Source organism: Eleutherodactylus coqui, chromosome 10 (genome assembly GCF_035609145.1).
Source record: "Eleutherodactylus coqui strain aEleCoq1 chromosome 10, aEleCoq1.hap1, whole genome shotgun sequence".
NCBI lineage: Eukaryota > Metazoa > Chordata > Amphibia > Anura > Eleutherodactylidae > Eleutherodactylus > Eleutherodactylus coqui.
Genome location: NC_089846.1, coordinates 119,702,588 through 119,717,385, shown reverse-complemented (window position 1 = coordinate 119,717,385; position 14,798 = coordinate 119,702,588).

Genomic DNA, 14,798 nt, shown 5'->3' with positions numbered 1-14,798 from the left:
GATAAAAAGTGCAAAAGAGGAGAAATGCTGTTAAAGGTGGAACAAGACATGTAAAAGTGTGCTGGACACAAAAGTGGCTACTTTCTTAGTGACACTACAAAAGAGAGGGTTCTACCGGTATCTCATATATGGGACGGAGGTGCAAACCACAGAAGGAGAGATCGAATAGAAGATGAACAGTGAGAGCAACTTTATTCATTGCCAACTCATGATGCATTTTGAAGCAAAACAGTCTCTTTCAAAAAACAGCTAGGAGATATCATACATTATGAGGTGCTCCATATCTGCCATGTGCACCTTTTCCATTGGCCAACAATGATAACACTATGGCCTGGAGTCTGTCTATTTATAACATATGACAGATCAGTAGTTAATTCTAGCTGCTTGAGAAAGAGGCTATTTTGCTGGTAATAAATAAAGTTGTTTTTACTGTTCATCATCTTCAAGTCAACCTGTCCTTCCATGGTTTGCACGTAAATTCTAGTATTTTGCACCTTCATTCAATGGATGTCTTAGGGATCATTCACACAGGTGTAAATATGCTTCGAATTGCACTCATATTGTTTATTTGCATAATATGGAGCACTGAATCCCAATTGATTTGCATTCGGTTAGTCACAGATGTGTTTTTAATGTGCATATATATTCACATAGTAGCCCTTTTTGTCCAGTGTGCCAGTCACCCTATGTAAGTTGCCAACTCTGGATCCCTCAAAAGAGCCCCATACTTATTATAAAATACTCACACTCATAATTTTGTAATTCTGATAGTAATGTGTTCTGTTCTGAAGAGCAAAACTGTCCTGCCCTAAAGGGTGGTGTAATGCAGTCTGTTCCAACACTGGTTATATAGAATCAGAGAGTTTGAAAGTAATCTACAAAAGTTGAGACACCTGTAGGAATAGTTTGCAACCAATTTCAAACCATAATTTGCTGTCTATGCTGCAGACCAGCTGTTCTTGATGTGTTCTCTGAAAAAAAAGCCCTTTGATTAAAATCATTCAGGATGGTAGAAGGGGGGTCATGCTGTAAATTGAGTAAGCTGTAAATTCCCTAGCTCTAATATCCTAGGCTAAACATCATCTCTCTGTTGCATCCTTTGTGAGTTCCTGGTGATAGAATTGGATTACACATTTCTTCTAGTGTTCCTGCATCATGGGGAAAACAAAAAAAAAGCTGACCTATGCAAGACTCACAGAGCTTTGCCTTCTACAAGGTCATAAAATGCAGTCAGCAGCAATGTGCTATCCATGGCATACCTGAAAGAGTTAAAACAGAGCAGTTTGCAGAATATTTTACAGACGTCTTTCATCTATCTGCAGCCACTCTGGCAAGATGTAGCTACTGCCATTAAAGTTCTACAAACCAACAATACCCACTGCAAATGGGGATTTCCTGTGAAATTAGTGGTAACGAGAGGGGAAGAAACTAGTTGTTGACTCTCCTGCCAAGCTCACAGAGCTTCTCTAGGAATTGGGGCTCATTACTGTTCCAAATTCAACCTAAAAAAGAGTAAGCTATGAGACTGAAAAATGAATGGGTGACAAAATCAACCCCTTAAAGATGTAAATTATACTCAGTTAGTGACCATACACCTTCTCCCATTTGTTTGAACAGCATACATAACTATGTCTTACCTTACAATGTAATTTATTGTTGTTAAATAATGTTTGAGTATCCTTAACAGGATGCCTTACATACTGCATGCACATTTTGATTAGATGTTCTTAACTTCTAAACCCCCTTTTGCATCATCACTAAACGGTCATTGCATACTCAAACATATGTTTGTGTAGTTTAATGTTAATTCACGTTACTATCAGTTTTTGAATTGTGCTTGCGATTTACTAGCCATCTACAGAAGTTTCTATACCCACATATTTGTAGCTGGTCACAAAGTCTTTCATTGCGTTTAATATAAACTCTAGAAATGGTCTTCCACATAATCTCACTCAATGTAAAAGGACTCAATGGTTCTTTAAAAAGATCTTTACTTTGGAAAGAGGATAAAATCTTGAATGCAGATATATTGTGCATACAAGAATAACACCTTAATCAGGTAGACATTTGCCAGTTAAGACATAAACATTTTCCATATATTGCGGTGAAAAAAAGGTTTAGCTTTTTCTACAATTCAGACCTTTTACGACCCAATGGGAAGATATATAATCTTGGTTTGTTCTATAAATAATATAAATTATACTATAGGAGTAATGTATGCCCCAAATGCAAAAACAAACTAAATTCTATCATACTTTTGTCAAGAAAATTAACCATTTTAAAAATGAGATTGCATGAGATTTTAACAGAGTTTTTGCAGGAGTTGTGTGGCCATCTCTAGACTTGTCTGCTTCTTGTTTGACAGATAAACCCACCAATTAATATTAATTGACACACAAAGAAAATTTTCATGATGTTTGGAAGTTGCAACACCTTACTGAAAAAGATTACATCTTTTCTTCACACACATACAAGACCTGCACTCGCATAGACATGTTCTTCACTAATAATCTGTTGTTTTAATGTGTAATATATTCTAAAATTGGTATAATTACTTGGCCCGATCATGTGCCAATGTCTGAAACATATAATAACCCCCTACAATTGCTTGGAAACTGAACAATTACTTTTTACATTCCTCTAAATACTTCACCAAGACGTCCTCATTACTCCTTCATTTTTTCATAACTGCACGCTTGAAATACAGCCATCTATAATATGGTGTGCTCATAAAGCGTCTATTAGGGGACACTTTACAAGCTTAGCAGCTGTAGATAAAAGAGAGAAGAACGAGTTAACATTACATCTCTCAAATATTATTCACCTGAGTCAATTAAACAATGCAAAATACTGCCCAACTAGATCAGACATGATACATAGCCTCCAAGAACAGTTACATTGACTAGATTTATGTAAATATGAGCAAGCACTATAGAAAATTAAAGCCAGGTATTGTAGCCAAAATAATAAAGCTAGTGCATTACTAGCATCGTGTACCAAATCTTGAGCTGTAAACTCTAAAATATCTTATATTTTTAACACATAAAATGAAAAAACATTCAACCCTCAAAATATAGCGAATACTATAGTTAATTATTATGTTTCACTTTATAATCTCCAAGATGGTCCATCAACTCCCCAACCCACTACTGTGGAGATTTCTAACTTTTTAAATTCTGTTTCAGTCCCTAAGGGTGGCTTCACGCAAGCATGTTTTTGTGCGTGCATATGCAACATTGCATTCCCTATGGTGTGTTCACATGTCCGTGCATTACAGGCGTGTACCTGCAAAGATAGGACATGCATGCACCATAGGGAATGCACGCATTTTTTTCAATGGAGCCGCACCTTCTGCCGGCGGCTCCATTGAAAACAATGGTCTGCCGGCACCCTGCATTCTTTTTCAGGGAAGGGCTTTACATATTCATTCATTCGGGGAAAGCTGCCTGTGATTGGCTGAGCACCTCAGCCAATCACATTCAGCTCTTTCAGCAGGCGGGGATTTTAAATCCCCGCCTGCTGATAAATCAGCACCACAGTGCAGGGGACAGCAGGAGATGACGCGGCTGAGCCCCGGCAGCTGAAGCAAGGTGAGTATCTATTTTTTTTGTTTTTTAAACCACTTTTACTTGATTTTCAGGGAAGGGCTTATATTTAAAGCCCTTCCCTGAAATCAATTGCCGGCAGCAGAATTCTCTATTGCAGCTGACGTGTGACAGCTGAGGTAGAGAATTGAGGAATTCCTCTGCTGCATCTGTCACAGATGTGGCAGATGTAGCAGCAGGGAATTCTTTTAACTAGTGGGGATGAAGGAAACATCTGCCTCATGCGGCAGATGTGTTCTTCATCCCCGCGGGGGTCACAGCAGCAGCGGACAGGTAAGTATATTTTAAATTTTTTTTACACTACAATTTTTCTTTTTTAGGGAAGAGCTTATATGTAAAGCCTTTCCTGAAAAAGAATGCAGGGGTGCCGGCAGACTAGAGATGAGCGAACGTACTCGTCCGAGCTTGATGCTCGTTCGAGTATTAGAGTGTTTGAGATGCTCGTTACTAGAGGCGAGCACCACGCGATGTTCGAGTTACTTTCACTTTCGTCTCTGAGACGTTAGCGCGCTTTTCTGGCCAATAGAAAGACAGGGAAGGCATTACAACTTCCCCCTGCGACGTTCAAGCCCTATACCACCCCCCTGCAGTGAGTGGCTGGGGAGATTAGGTGTCACCCGAGTATATAAATCGGCCCCTCCCGCGGCTCGCCACAGATGCATTCTGACAGAGATCAGGGACAGTGCTGCTGGTGCCGGAGCTGCTATAGGGAGAGTTATTTTAGGCTTCAAGAACCCCAGCGGTCCTTCTTAGGGCCACATCTAACCGTGTGCAGTACTGTTGAGGCTGCTTTTTGCAGTGTTGCACTTTTTTTTTTTTTTGTATATCGGCCGTGCAGAGCATTGCGTCCTCAGTCTGCAGTAATTTTACATAGTATAGGGCAAGTAGTGGTGAGGCAGGGACAGTGAAAAAGCTGAAAGAGATATACTGTCTATATAGGCCGTGGGCTTTTCCTAAAAAATTTGGGAAAAAACTTTCTATTTGGGCTGCCTGTGACCATCCTCAGTGTACTGCGTCTCTGCTGGGGGTAGTAGTCCTAATTCATACGCAGCCAGCTAAGTGTTACAGCAGGCTTGCGCAAAATTCTTTCCTGGCTCTGCGCTGGCCGTTACATCACCGCTGTCATCCTGTCCAGAGGGAAACAGTCTGCAGTAATTTTACATAGTTTAGGGCAAGTAGTGGTGAGGCAGGGACAGTGAAAAAGCTGAAAGAGATATACTGTCTATATAGGCCGTGGGCTTTTCCTAAAAAATTTGGGAAAAAAACTTTCTATTTGGGCTGCCTGTGACCGTCCTCAGTGTACTGCATCTGTGCTGGGGGTAGTAGTCCTAATTAATACGCAGCCAGCTAAGTGTTACAGCAGGCTTGCGCAAAATTCTTTCCTGGTTCTGCTGTGCGTTCCGTAAGCGAAGTCAGCCTCCAACAACAGGCCAATAAGCGGCACATTTAATTACAGCGTTCTGTTTCTGCTCTACTCGTAATACCACCAGCATGCGCAGGCATATGATGGCCAAGCACCCCACAAGGTGGGACGAAGGCCGTTCACCGCCTCCGGTTTGCACCACTGCCTCTCCCCCTGTGCCCCAACCTGCCACTGAGATCCAACCCCCCTCTCAGGACACAGGCACTACCGTCTCCTGGCCTGCACCCACACCCTCACCTCCGCTGTCTCACAATCAAGATGTGTCAGCAGCAGCAGCACGTCGCCAGCAGTCGGTGTCGCGCGGCGTGGCAGCACAGCGTTGGACAAGCGTCAGCAGGCCGTGCTGAAACTACTCAGCTTAGAAGAGAAGAGGCACACGGCCCACGAACTGCTGCAGGGTCTGACAGAGCAGACCGACCGCTGGCTTTCGCCGCTGAGCCTCCAACCGGGCATGGTCGTGTGTGACAACGGCCGTAAACTGGTGGTGGCTCTGCAGCTCGGCAGCCTCACACACGTGCCATGCCTGGCCCATGTCTTTAATTTGGTGGTTCAGCTCTTTCTGAAAAGCTACCCACACTTGTCAGACCTGCTCGGAAAGGTGCGCCGGCTCAGCGCACATTTCCGCAAGTCCAAGATGGACGCTGCCACCCTGCGGACCCTGCAACATCGGTTTAATCTGCCAGTGCACCGACTGCTGTGCGACGTGCCCACACGGTGGAACTCTATGCTCCACATGTTGGCCAGACTCTATGAGCAGCGTAGAGCTATAGTGGAATACCAACTCCAACATGGGCGGCGTAGTGGGAGTCAGCCTCCTCAATTCTTTACAGAAGAATGGGCCTGGTTGGCAGACATCTGCCAGGTCCTTGGAAACTTTGAGGAGTCTACCCAGATGGTGAGCGGGGATGCTGCAATTATTAGCGTCACCATTCCTCTGCTATGTCTCTTGAGAAGTTCCCTGCAAAGCATAAAGGCAGACGCTTTGCGCTCGGAAACGGAGGCGGGTGAAGACAGTATGTCGCTGGATAGTCAGAGCACTCTCATGTCTATATCTCAGTGCGTTGAGGAGGAGGAGGAGGAGGAGGGGGAGGAGCATGAGGAGGAGGGGGAAGAGACAGCTTGGCCCACTGCTGAGGGTACACATGCTGCTTTCCTGTCATCCTTTCAGCATGTATGGCCTGAGGAGGCGGAGGAGGAGGCGGATCCTGAAAGTGATCTTCCTAGTGAGGACCGCCATGTATTGCGTACAGGTACCCTGGCACACATGGCTGACTTCATGTTAGGATGCCTTTCTCATGACCCTCGCGTTACACGCATTCTGGCCACTACGGATTACTGGGTGTACACACTGCTCGACCCACGGTATAAGGAGAACCTTTCCACTCTCATACCCGAAGAGGAAAGGGGTTCGAGAGTGATGCTATACCACAGGACCCTGGCGGACAAACTGATGGTACCATTCCCATCCGACAGCGCTAGTGGCAGAAGGCGCAGTTCCGAGGGCCAGGTAGCAGGGGAGGCACGGAGATCAGGCAGCATGTACAGCGCAGGCAGGGGAACACTCTCCAAGGCCTTTGCCAGCTATATGGCTCCCCAGCAAGACTGTGTCACCGCTCCCCAGTCAAGGCTGAGTCGGCGGGAGCACTGTAAAAGGATGGTGAGGGAGTACGTAGCCGATCGCACGACCGTCCTCGGTGACGCCTCTGCCCCCTACAACTACTGGGTGTCGAAGCTGGACACGTGGCCTGAACTCGCGCTGTATGCCCTGGAGGTGCTTGCTTGTCCTGTGGCTAGCGTCTTCTCAGAGAGGGTGTTTAGTGCGGCTGGGGGAATCATCACGGATAAGCGTACCCGCCTGTCAACCGACAGTGCCGACAGGCTTACACTCATCAAGATGAACAAAGCCTGGATTTCCCCAGACTTCTCTTCTCCACCAGCGGACAGCAGCGATACCTAAACAATACGTAGGCTGCACCCGCGGATGGAGGCATCGTTCTCTATCACCATCAAAAACGGGGACCTTTTAGCTTCATCAATCTGTGTATTATATTTATCCTCCTGCTCCTCCTTCTGAAACCTCACGTAATCACGCCGAACGGGCAATTTTTCTAAGGCCCACAAGGCTCAGTCATTTAACTCTTGTAAACAATTTTTATACGTTTCAATGTTCATTAAAGCGTTGAAACTTTCACCTGAACCCATTTTTATTTTAACTGGGCTGCCTCCAGGCCTAGTTACAAATTAAGCCACATTAACCAAAGTAATTAATGGGTTTCACCTGCCCTCTTGGTTGGGCATGGGCAATTTTTCTGAGGTACATTACTACTGTTGGTACACCAATTTTTTTGGGCCCTCGCCTACAGTGTAATCCTAGTAATTTTTAGTCCACCTGCATTAAACCTGACAGTACCTCAGCTGTGCTGGGCACTGCAATGGGATATATTTATGTACCGCCGGTGGGTTCCAGGGAGCCACCCATGCTGTCGGTCCACACGGAGTTGTAACTGCATATGTCCACTTCTAAAGAACCCCAGTCTGACTGGGGCATGCAGTGTGGGCCCAAGCCCACCTGCATTAAACATCACATTACCTCAGCTGTGCTGGGCACTGCAATGGGATATATTTATGTACCGCCGGTGGCTTCCTGGGACACACCCATGCTGTCGGTCCACACGGAGTTGTAACTGCATGTGTCCACTTCTAAAGAGCCCCAGTCTGACTGGGGCATGCAGTGTGGGCCCAAGCCCACCTGCATTAAACCTGACGTTAGCTTTGCTGTCCAGGGCACTGCAATGGGATATATTTATGTACCGCCGGTAACTTCCTGGGACCCACCCATGCTGTCGGTCCACACGGAGTTGTAACTGCATATGTCCACTTCTAAAGAACCCCAGTCTGACTGGGGCATGCAGTGTGGGCCCAATACACCTGCATTAAACATCACATTACCTCAGCTGTGCTGGGCACTGCAATGGGATATATTTATGTACCGGCGGTGGGTTCCAGGGAGCCACCCATGCTGTCGGTCCACACGGAGTTGTAACTGCATGTGTCCACTTCTAAAGAACCCCAGTCTGACTGGGGCATGCAGTGTAGGCCCAAGCCCACCTGCATTAAACCTGACGTTAGCTTTGCTGTCCAGGGCACTGCAATGGGATATATTTATGTACCGCCGGTGGGTTCCAGGGAGCCACCCATGCTGTCGGTCCACACGGAGTTGTAACTGCATATGTCCACTTCTAAAGAACCCCCGTCTGACTGGGGCATGCAGTGTGGGCCCAAGCCCACCTGCATTAAACATGACATTACCTCAGCTGTGCTGGGCACTGTAATGGGATATATTTATGTACCGCCGGTGGCTTCCTGGGACCTACCCATGCTGTCGGTCCACACGGAGTTGTAACTGCATCTGTGTCCACTTCTAAAGAACCCCAGTCTGACTGGGGCATGTAGTGTGGGCCCAAGCCCACCTGCATTAAACATGACATTACCTCAGCTGTGCTGGGCACTGCAATGGGATATATTTATGTACCGCTGGTGGCTTCCTGGCACCCACCCATGCTGTCGGTCCACACGGAGTTGTAACTGCATGTGTCCACTTCTAAAGAACCCCAGTCTGACTGGGGTATGCAGTGTGGGCCGAAGTCCACCTGCATTTAATCTGACGTTAGCTCTGCTGTCCAGGGCACTGCAATGGGTTACATTTATGTACAGCCGGTGGGTTCCAAGGAGCCACCCATGCTGTGGGTGCACACGCAATTCCCATTGCGGAGTTGTACCTGCCTGTGACTGTTTATAAAAAATCGCGGTCTGACTGGGGCATGCAGACACTTTGACAGAATGAATAGTGTGTGGCACATAGGTTCCCCATTACTATGCCCACGTGTGCAGCTCCTGATGGCGGTGGCACAGGATTATATTTCTCATTGCTTCTGTACAGCGTTGTGGGCTATCGCCCCGCCCCTTTTAAAGAGGGTCGCTGCCTAGCCATGCCAACTCTCGGCAGTGTCTGCCTCCTCATGGCATACGCACTTATAAATAGACATGAGGGCGGTATGGCATGAGGGCAGCTGAAAGCTGCGCAGGGACACTTTGGTGTGCGCTGTGGACACTGGGTCGTGCGGGGGGGGGGGGGGGGGTTGGGCAGCATGTAACCCAGGAGAAGTGGCAGCGGAGTGTCATGCAGACAGTGATTGTGCTTTGTTGGAGGTAGTGTGGTGCTTAGCTAAGGTATGCATTGCTAATGAGGGCTTTTCAGAAGTAAAGATTGTTGGGAGGGGGGGGCACTCTTGCCGCTATTGTGGCTTAATAGTGGGACCTGGGAACTTGAGATGCAGCCCAACATGTAGCCCCTCGCCTGCCCTATCCGTTGCTGTGTCGTTCCCATCACTTTCTTGAATTGCCCAGATTTTCACAAATGGAAACCTTAGCGAGCATCGGCGATATACAAAAATGCTCGGGTCGCCCATTGACTTCAATGGGGTTCGTTAATCGAAACGAACCCTCGAGCATCGCGAAAATTCTGTCCCGAGTAACGAGCACCCGAGCATTTTGGTGCTCGCTCATCTCTAATTAGTATACCCAGGTCTTTTTCACGTGTGCTGCTGCTTAGCCCAATTCCTCCCATTCTGTATGTGCTTTCTTCATTTTTCTCGCCCAGATGTAGAACTTTGCATTTCTCCTTTTTAAATACTGTTTTGTTAGTCACCGCCCACTGTTCAAGCTTTTCTAGATCTTTTTGAATACTCTCTTCCCTAGTGTTAGCTATCCCTCCTAGGTTTGTGTCGTCAGCAAATTTTTATCAGTTTCCCATCAATTCCCTCCTCCAGATCATTTATAAAAAAAATCTACAAAAAACTGCCAAAAATTCTTAAGAAACCTGTATAGAAAGGGCAGCGTCCGCCTGTGACAGCCCACACTTTATATCTTCCCATCCATAGAGACGAAGTAGGCTTTCCACAAGTTTCTTAAAACTACTGTGCAACCATAACTGATCAAGCCAGACATTGGAAAGCCAATAGCATCACAAGGCATTGGGTGAATATGGAAAATAGTTTTCAAACACTAAACCCACCGATGTGTAACTATGGCTAATAACTCTGAGAGTTTCTGTACCTGAAACTCCTTATATTACTACTGAAGCTGGGATCACAGCATGGAAACGCATATTAATTTCCAAATCTTTTTTTCCCTTCAAACCCCCTGAATTACCTTTACAGGCGATACCCTTTATTATTCCAGATACCTCAATTAGTAACTGGATCACTGCAGGGATAGTTTTAATCTCAGATATATGGGAAGGTAATCATGTAATGTACTTAAATGACTTTTTTGCTAAATTTCACATTCCTAAGATTTTTATAAGTTCCTCTATCATATTACACAAACTCCTAATTTGTTCTCTTCGCAAAACTACTTTTGAATTAGTGTGCGCTAATTTAAATAAAGTTACCAAAGGTATCTCACGATGTTATACTGTTATTTTGGATAGATCTCTGGGGGAGGAACCCTTGCTTCATTGGGAAAGAGATCTGGGTATCTCTATAGGCATAGAAGACTGGAATAAAATATTTTACATCAGCAAGCTCGGTATACAAATGTACATCTCACTTCGAGTTGACAAGGAAGCTTCTATTATTAGTTTCTCGCTCCTATACACCTTGCTACTATTTATCCTAGCAGTCCAGATAAATGCTGGAGAAGCTCTGATGGTAAAGCAACCTTGATACAAACTAAATTCCTTCTTGAAAATACTTTAAAGGGGTTGTCCCGCGCCGAAACGGGTTTTTTTTTTTTTCAATAGCCCCCCCGTTCGGCGCGAGACAAACCCGATGCAGGGGTTAAAAAAGAAAACCGGACAGTGCTTACCTGAATCCCCGCGCTCCGGTGACTTCTTACTTACCTGGTGAAGATGGCCGCCGGGATCTTCACCCTCGGTGGACCGCAGGGCTTCTGTGCGGTCCATTGCCGATTCCAGCCTCCTGATTGGCTGGAATCGGCACGTGACGGGGCGGAGCTACGAGGAGCCGCTCTCCGGCACGAGCGGCCCCATTCAGAAAAGAAGAAGACCGGACTGCGCAAGCGCGTCTAATCCGGCGATTAGACGCTGAAAATTAGACGGCACCATGGAGACGAGGACGCCAGCAACGGAACAGGTAAGTGAATAACTTCTGATAACTTCTGTATGGCTCATAATTAATGCACAATGTACATTACAAAGTGCATTAATATGGCAATACAGAAGTGTATAGACCCACTTGCTGCCGCGGGACAACCCCTTTAAGTTTTCCAATAAGATGCAGCTGCTCCTTAGCACTGCTGGACGTAGGCGTCGCAAGTTTAGCCCCTATTGATAAAACCTTTGTTGTCCATGTCCTAGTAGCAGCAAACGCTTTGAATGCCACATTTTGGGAAATCTCTAGGGTTCCTGTGATGGCTGAGCTTACCTCCCATGTTGCAGGTTGGAGGGTATATTAGCAAGTATGTATGGGAACCAAGGCAAAATATACTGTTAATTGGGGGAAGTGGATAAGTTCAAAACTTTATTTTTCTACCTTGTGTTAACATTCCATAAGCTCATGGGGTTTAAACATGGAGGTATTCCATTTTTGATAGCCACCTGTTATTTTGTTATGTTTTTTTATGTAAAAAAAAGGAAATATATGTAAAAATTGTTTATCAGCTACAATTATTTTTTGATGAGACTTTGTATCATTATTTAAAATTGTGACATTGCAACAATCCGTTTTTGCTTGCTAAAATTTATTTTTAAGAAAATCATAAATTGTGACTATTATTGTGCTTCAGGTTAAAATTTCATAATATTTTAATGTTTTTAAGGCCGTCTGCACATGGGCGGATTTGAATTGCGGAATCCGGAGTGGGCATCTGCATCCGCATTCCGCAACAAATACTGCCCATAACATGCTATTGAAAAATGCTTTTCTTCTCCACACAAGCGGAAATCAATCGTGATTTTCCGCTCGTGGAGGAGAAATCGCAGCATGTTCTATTTTTGCGTGGATTCCACACGGACGGGTTCCGTTGAAGTCAATTGAGGGCTGGGGGTGTGCCAACGTTAGCCTCTTGACATTATAGTTATGTCACGGTCCCGTGGCTCAGTCATGTCATGTTAGCGGTAAAGCCTAAACTTTACTGTTGGCAGCAGTAGCAGATAGCATGACATGACTGTGCAGGGTAAAGGATCATCAAGGAATGACAGCCATGTGACCAGCCACACAATGTGCAATGCCCAGCTGGTCCCACGACTGTCACTCAAGTCAGAAAAGGTCCTGAATGCCCTGGGTTCGGCGGTGCAGCAGAATCTTTCAACCTGATCTACAGTAGTTGGAGCTGTGCTTATGCAGCAGTAAGTGCATTATAGGGTAAAAAGTTTTATGTCATTCTGCTTGAGCTTTTTCTTAAGCTCCTAAGTATGTATAGTGTGGCAGTGTGCACAATAATAGTTACTCTAAAGAACTTACACACACATTCTGTCTCTAAATAGTAGCATGAACCAACTGAGGTCCATGCTCATATCTATTCACTAGACATAGAGCATCCTAGGGCAGTGGTTCCCAAACTTTTTCAGCCTTTTTGAAGCAAAAGTTTCTCGTGAAACCCCAAGAAATATTTAGTTCTATCTGTCTATATTCTATGAGGCACATTACACACGATACGTATGCGTAAGTATGAATAATAAGGTATATATATATATACAGTATATATATTCAAATTTTGATGCAAATTGTTAAGGTGTTCTTTTATTATTGCTGGCGATGATTCATTCATTGTTATGTTATTTTCTTCTAAAAAGTTTGAAGTCAATGAGAAACATGTCAGATCCTTATTCTCAATGCTTTCCATGTAGAATGCTATTGGGGTGATTGGGATGACCTTGGGCCACCTTGGAGTCTCGAGCCCTGGGTGGTTGACCCAATCACCCTTATTATAATCCACCATTAGTCCCCACTCTACTCACCCCTGTAGCGGTGTATGCACAGCCTGTACTGCGGAATGAACGTCCAGGACCTGAAGTTGGCATGGCAATAAGGATCACATGAACGGAGCCAGCTCATGTGATCCGCGTTGCTATGCTGATCGCAGGTCCTGGAGGATCATTTCCTCAGCACAGCAGTGAGCAGAGCGGGGACCTAGTCATTCTATCAGAGCCCCTGGTAATCACTCTGGGAGCTCCAATGGAGCACAATTTGGGAAACCCTGTCCTAGGGTTTGCTAAATAGATAATCATTAATCTATACAATAGGTTTTCAGTGACTTATTTACAAAGTGAGACACAAAAAAAACTATCTGCGGCCCAAGAGATCTGTCAATTTTAATTTTGGCTGCTACCTGCTGTTAAGTGTCACGTTCACCCTGAACATAAGACGCACCACATCTAGGATGAACATAAGGTTGTGTTCACACAGGGGGCAGATTGTAACACAGAGTGAAGTACCATATAATCAAAAAGAAAATAAGGAGACAACCTCACCTTGACTTATAGGACAAGAACAGCCCTGCCTAAAACCAAGGTTGTCACCTTGATAAAAGCGTCCCCACATCCTGTGCCTCAGCCTTTAGCAGGCTAGCACCTAAAAGAAGGAAAACACAAAAGGACAAATAAAGTACGACTCCGCATTATAGCAGAACTAAACAACAAAAACACCCCTTAGCTTTGCAGCAGAACGCCAATGAACACAAACTCACTCCACCAAGATTGAGGCAATATTCAGCAACAACCACACCCAAAAGCAGCATTAAATAATGGTCGAGGTAAGGCAATAGGAGAGACGAACACTAGGGTAAAATCAATGAATATGTTTCTGGTCCACCATCAGGACCAGAGGCTCTATCTATCGCCGGCAGGGGTGACAGGTGAGTTGGGGCGGGGAGCGGGGGCGAGTGGGGAGGAGAGAGGGAGAGAGAGATCTCCCCTCTGTTCCTCCCCGCTCTCCCCCGCCGGCCCCCGAATCTTTAGAGACGAGCGGGGAGATACTCGGCTAAGGCACTACTTGCTCGAGTAATGTGCCTTAGCGAGTATACTTGATCATCTCTAATGACTTCCATTAAAGTCAATGGAAGCCGTCCGATCCGCAGCGACCCCGCAGCTAACACTGCAGATGTGCCGCGGATCCGTGAGAAAGCAGGAGGTTTGAAAAAAAATGCACCGTGCATGCATGCGGCGCGCCGTCCGGCGCGCCTGCACACTCTGCAGTGCAGAAGAAAAAAAGATCCGTCCGCATCCGGACAGGTAAGAAAATGTCCATGGCTGTGGGCATGGGTGAAATCCGCTGCGGGATGCTGCACTTGGAATTCGGGCATGCCCATAGACATGAGGCCTAAAGGGGTATTCTGGAGACTGGGCGAAATTTTCAAAATTTCCCTAACATTTCTACTTATTGCCATTATTCCAACATTCCATCTAAATGATCAGTAGCACAACTGTAGAGTGATTTATATGGCTGTGTATATGGAATTGGGATGCGCAGGTCCATTGAAGCCAAAATATGTAGCAAAGAAAATACATTCCACAATACTTCAATGCAGAAATGATGTAGTGTATCATATACAAAAGATACAAAATGTCAATTACTGAGCTTTCAGATCTCTTGGGGGTCAACCTCAACCACAATCAATTAAGTATACCAAAAGACAATCAAGGTTAATAAACACTAATTTAATATTCGAATTAGAATGGATAAAAAAAAACAGCACATATGAAAAATTAATTTAATCAATATCACAAAATTTAATAAAGCAAGAACATG